This window comes from Halichoeres trimaculatus, unplaced genomic scaffold (assembly GCF_033239565.1).
Source record: "Halichoeres trimaculatus isolate MK-OKI-2021-1 unplaced genomic scaffold, fHalTri1.1 fHalTri1_scaffold_12, whole genome shotgun sequence".
In the NCBI taxonomy this organism is placed as follows: Eukaryota; Metazoa; Chordata; class Actinopteri; order Labriformes; family Labridae; genus Halichoeres; species Halichoeres trimaculatus.
Window position 1 is genome coordinate 1,516,928 of NW_027437190.1, and position 6,439 is coordinate 1,523,366.

The 6,439-nt window shown below is 38.5% G+C and overlaps 1 protein-coding gene across 2 annotated transcripts in view; it reads right to left on the reverse strand.

Moving 5' to 3' along the window:
• rrp15 (ribosomal RNA processing 15 homolog) overlaps positions 1-6,439 on the reverse strand; it is a 54,665-nt gene that overhangs the window by 47,450 nt on the left and 776 nt on the right. The gene's annotated exons all lie outside the window — the stretch shown is intronic.

Below are 6,439 nucleotides of genomic sequence, written 5' to 3' on the forward strand. Positions count from 1 at the left end.
GTATCTTCAAACAAATGGTTTGCATTCATATGCTAGATCAAAATTCAGTGGCAACCCTGTGACCTTCTTATAGTTTAACTAATGTGTGAAGCTGCAGCTGTGAGTAGATCCAGCAGTACGAGAATTTTGGGGGGGCTCGATTTGATCATACTAAGAAGAGACAAGCCTTTTACTTTGCTTGTTTCAAATGTAAATTTTTACCTCTAAAGTTTCAAACTTCCTGAGATGTACAAGTTGTTTATGTGCTAATGTTTTAGCTATATTACAAGGAAGTCTTCAGAGTTTTCTTTACTCCTAAAGGGTGATCCCTGTTCGGGAGGACATGGACATACAAATGTCAAAACTACATAATTATGGTATCGCTTAGTGATTAAGAGAGTTGACAGTTAAAGGTGTGTTGTTGTTTTATTTATATATATATATATATATATATATATATATATATATATATATATATATATATATATATATATATATATATATTCTCCCTTTGGGATGAGGACATAAATTTACAGATCCCAATTTTTCATGGATGTGATTTGAATAAATCCTGGTAATCATGAGTGTCCTCCTCTCACAGGGAGGAGGCCTTAGGTGAGTAAGTGTAGATCTGCCAGGAGCCTCAGACTTTATAATGTGTGTTTGTGTCTGAAATCACTTACTCATTCCCTACTCTCTACCAACTACAGACCAATCCTGAGGAACCCCAAAAGTTGACAAGCCGCAATTACTGCGGTGGAAAAAAGCTCCTTAAGTAACATACATTGAAATGGGAGCGGTCTGAAGAATGAATGTAAACCAAAGTATTTGTGTTTTATCACTGTAAATTAACTATGCCAGGGATATCTGGGAGAGTGTGAATTTTTAGGCTGCCATAACACCAATGGATACCAGGTAGCAATTGCCCTGCTTGTACCCAAGAAGCACGTGGCAAATTGAATATTCACGAGATAAACAGGAAGCAGTGGCTGGCAAGGTTCCTGCGGATCCTTGAAAAGTCTTAAAAGGCATTGAATTCATAATTCTAAAAATAAGGCCCTAATTGGCATTAAAATGTTGATGAGTTGAATGAGTTTTGATGCTCTTGCCTGTCTGTCATACTGGTTTCCACTCAACAGTCCGTTTCATCCCACTCTGGCCTCTTAGTGCTATGACAGTTGATACAATGTCTCATTCCCTCTGCTGAGTCATGTGAAGACCAGCTGTAGGTAACTCCTAATTAGTGTGAGACAGAAATCAAGTAGAGTGCAGACTGACAATTTATTAGAAATCTTTGGGAAAGAAATCCTCACAGTCCAAAATTTTACCCAAATCAGTGTAAAAAATATTTTAGTAACATGTTGTTGTAGTAATAATGTGTGGAAATGTTATTTTCAAAGAGAAATAGACAACTTCCTGTCTGGAAAAGGTCAAGGTTTCAGTGTGTATTTTTTTGTGTCAATGAGACAAACATTTTGGCGTTGGTTTCATCTCTCTACGACATTCCTAGCCCCAGTTAGGGCTGTTTTGGTGTGCATAGGGTGAAAGTGAGCCTAATGGCTCTGAGAGAATATTATGGGATGTCTGGGAGTCAGTTGATACCATGGCAACGTATCCTCTGCTGTGCTGAATGACATCACCTGCTGCATGCTTGGAATTCTAATTAGCGTGACACTAGTGTGATCAGAGTGAAGAGGTGGAGTTTATCAGCCATCTAATGTAAAGAAATCCTCACAGAGTCCACAATTTTACCCCAATATGTGTCAAAAATATCATGTTGATAGGAATTTTTGTCAGGAATCCATTTTTGGCATTTTTAAAGCTGTACGAGCTTTACTTTTTTCTCTAGAAACACAAATGCGTCACAAGACAGATGGAAGAGTGCTGGAAATGGATTTTTTATTTATGAGAAACGTCCAAACTACTTGTCCTGTAGGTCACAATGTTGGCTTAATCTGTGTAAAACTATCATGTGGTTGTAGGGAATTTTGTCAGGAATCCAATCATGTAATTTTTAAAGCTCTATGACTTTTAGTTTTTTGTCTAGAGGCCCAAATGCGGCACTAGTAGAATGTGTGTTTTGACCTGAAATCGGTTCTCCTCATCTGCTAACATGGAGAAATCCTAATTCGGCTGAAAGCGGTCGGCAGCTTTGAGGGCTCGCCATTCGAAAATCGGGCCCGAAACAACAACTTCCTTCACAACTTTTGGAGAGCAGGGTCTAATCTGTCATGTGATGGTATTTTCAAGCATGTACCATTTTTGGTTTCAGAGGGTATAATTTCTAAAGAAAGGCTAAAAAAAAAAATTTTTTTTTTTTGGGGGGCAAATTGCCGGCTTCCTGTTGGAGATGGGTCCAGGGTAGCAGCGTATGATTTTTGCGTCTCGATCATACGAACATTTTGGTGTTTGTTTCATCTCTCTACGACATTCCTAGCCCGAGCTAGGGTCCTTAGCGTGTGTCTAGGTGGCGCTATTGAGCTTATTATGGGATGTTGGGGGTCATGTTTAGTATCAAACGAAAATTTTCGGCATCCATAATCTGTGTGCCAATTTTGGTGAGTTTTCGAATATGTTAAGAGGACCTAATAAGCGATTTACTGGAGGAGGGAATAATAATAATTAAAGCTGCAAGCAGCGTTAGACGGGTCCTCGGGACTCATGCCGGTTTTACCCCCCACTGTGTCCAACAGAATAAGACGAACATTTTGGTGGTGGTTTCATCTCTCTAGGACATTCCTAGCCCCAGTTAGGGCTGTTGTGCTGTGCATAGGTGGAAGTGAGCCTAATGGCTCTGAGAGAATATTATGGGATGTCAGGGAGTCAGTTGATACCATGGCAACGTATCCTCTGCTATGCTGAAGAGAAATAGCCAACTTCCTGTCTGGGAAAGGTCAGGGTGTCGGCAAGTGATTTGTTCGTCTTAATGAGATGAACATTTTGATGTTGGTTTGATCTCTCTAGGACATTCCTACTGGCTGATATGGCTGTTTTAATGTGTCAGAATGTGGACAGAGGGAATATTATGGGATGTTTGGTATTATATTGAAGAGTTTGATGCTTGAGATGTGTGTGCTGATTTTGGTGAGTTTTTGAGCATGTTCAGGGGTCTAATAAGCACTTTAATGGAGGAGAGAGTCATTGTTGCCTCTGCTGAGTCATGTGACCAGCTGTGTGGAACCCCTAATCAGTGTGTGACATCATCACAGAAGTGCAGGAGGATGAGATTCCCAAAGGGGACAAACTTCTCATCCTGTAGGCCAGAATGTTGACCGAATCTGTGTAAAAATATGATTTTCTTGAAGAGCGTTTTGTGAGGAATCCAACCATGTGAACTTTAAAGCTGTGCCACTTTTACTTTTTTGTCTAGAGGCCCAACTGCTTCACTGAAGCTCCTCTCCCATCTGTTAACATTGCGTGGTCGGCGACTTTGAGGGCTCGCCATTCGAAAACCGGGCCAGAAACAACAACTTCCCCTACAACTTTTGTAGAACAGGGTCTGGTCTGTCATGTGAGCCAATTTTCATGCCGGTACCATTTTTGGTTATTGACAAGTTAATGTTTGTAGAGAGGCTTAAATTTCAGAAAACTCTTATTTTGGCGGGCAAATTGCCGGCTTCCTGTTGGAGCTACGCGAAAATACCTCCTATATTTTTTGTGCGTCTCAATGAGACGAACGTTTTGATGTTGGTTTCATGTGTCTACGACATTCCTGGCCCGAGCTAGAGGCATTTTTGTGTGTTTTTGTCTGTTTTTTAGAGGTTTTTTGGCTGTAGAGAGATTATTATGGGATGGCGGTGGTCATATTTGGTATCAAACGTAAATTTTGGGCGCCCATAATGTGTGTGCCAAATTTGGTGAGTTTTTGAATATGTTAAGTGGACCTAATAAGCGATTTACTGGAGTGCGGAATAATAATAATAATAAGAAAGAAACGCAGCAGGAACAATAGTGCCCTCGGCCTTCGGCCGAGGGCACCTTCTAGCTTGCTAGAAGGTGCCCTGGCTCAGGCCGAGGACCCTAATAATAAGAAAAAAAAAGAAACGGACGAAATACAATAGTGCCCTCGGCCTTCGGCCGAGGGCACCTTCTAGCTTGCTAGAAGGTGCCCTCTTCCGTTGGCCGAGGACCCTAAATATGAGCATCATAACTCAATAGCTTATAGGTCATGTGATTATTTCACTCAAAATCAACTTAGGGTCAAAGTGCTTCACGAGCTGCATGAGCTACACCTCTTGTTTTTACATTTGAAATTCCTCAATATCTTATTTTAATATTTATACAGAAATATTAGCATTTTAGCTCTCAGGTCATTAAAACATCATTATTTAAGTGTAAAATAGGGATGGGTACCGAATTAGGTACTTTTTTAGGTACCGACCGAATTATGTCAAAAGTACCAGGTATCGATTCATGTAAAATCAAAAGGTACCATGTTTAGGTACCTAAATGCGTCCTTGTGACTGTGAGGGAGTGGAAGAGAAGGCGATTTTCCATACTGGGCATGAACACAGCATTTCAACGTTATATACTGAAGAATACATTTGTTAAATTGTAAAAGTATATATTTTATTATTGAACAAATTGATATTTTTTACCACATAAACACAAAAAAGTACAGAAAATTGGTACCGTTGAGTACCGGTACCGATTGACAGGTACCGGGCATTGGTACCGTATCACATACACGCCCCTCACCAGCCCTGAGTTGACAATCAAAGATGGCTGCCCCCTGTTCTAAACAGTTATCAAGCACCTGTAATAATCAGTTCATAAGCACTTCTGACAAATGTTTGTAACTCTAAATCAGCCGTATACATAGTATTGTTCAACTTATATTTGTAGAAATATTGCCACAGTGTTATCTACATCCCTCGTGTGGTATTTGTGAACTAAACGCAGGGCGTGCTAACAACAGCTAACACGACAGCCCTGGTATGTCGGCACAGTTAGCGGACGGGTAGAGGGTGTCTGTGAATCTGCTCGATTGGTCTCCCCGACGGGCACAAGATGACGTAATGGTCGTGCCACTCTGAAGTGAAATTGAATTGTAAAACTGAATCTGCCTTTTGTGACTTGAAATTGAATTCTGAGTTTTTGAATTTAAAGTATAAAAAGAGTTGAATTTTTCCATGATTTTTAATTGAAAGTATAAAAAGAGTTGAATTTTCATAGGTAAAATACAAGTTCAAATTCAAATAAAAAAAATATTTCAATTAAAAAAATAAATTCAATTCAAAGCATTAAATTCCATTACACATCATGCTTTTACAAAATCAATATTTTAATTCAAATTCAGTTTCTGATGGCACAAATTTAACCTTATGATTCTGTTACTCGTCTGATATTAGTTCTAGAATGTGTGGTTGTCCAGCTAGCTGTCAGGATTCTAACTGTTACAACATGTGTTGTTATCGTTCCAGAGTGGAAAAGTAAGTAGAGCAGTTTACCCCCAGCTGGTTCACTTCACCCACTTGATTTCTCTGGTCAGTCTCACACGAGACCACTTTTTTTTAAAACAATCATATTTTCACTGCCCTTCATCCTGAATACACTCTGATGATTTCAATTGCTAGGAAACATCCTAAATTAATGGGTAATGTGTTAATTTTACTGATACATCATTTCAGCTCGCTTAGAGGGGAGCAAATGTAAAAACTGGCTCACATTACTCCGTTCTCCCCATCTCTGCTTTGTGGCCACCCGCTCTGAGTTTACTGTAAAGCCTGCAGTACGGGTTCACTTGAAATGTTGGAGGGGCTGGCTCGGACTCGGACTGGGTTGTACCATAGACATTATATACGTTGATGCCTCATTGACTGGCGCTGCCTATTGGAGCTGACATAGGTACCGGCCGCCATCTTGGGTGGGTCTCACACGCGGCACCAGTACGTTTATTTTACTGAGAAAGGTGTATAATGCACAACTATTATGCATAACTCAGCAAATTTTTTACCCGATTTTCAAATGGATAAGTTTGTTACAAACAACAGAGATGTACTAATAATACAGGAGGCGATCACACATTTTAATACGTTTTTATTTTAATAAGTAATTCACAATGCCAACTTCATACATATTTTCTAAAATAATAATAATAATAATATAGTTATAATAATAATAATAATAATAATAATAATAATAATAATAATAATAATAAGTATTTCTTTTAATTACAACTTAATCATAGTAAAATTTATAATAACGATGGCAACATCAGCCACAATAATAATGAAATTAAATTAAACCATAGTATGGGTGCTTATACAAACAAAGATTTTAAAAAATAGATAATAAGTAGAACAACAGTAATATCAATAATTTGTTATAAAAGGGAGAAAAGTCATTTAACACTAGCTTTACCATTACTATATTACCATTATTACTTAATCATCAGACTTACTCATTTATTTTCTTGATCCCCTTTTTATATTATTGTAATTTAATATTATTACTATTA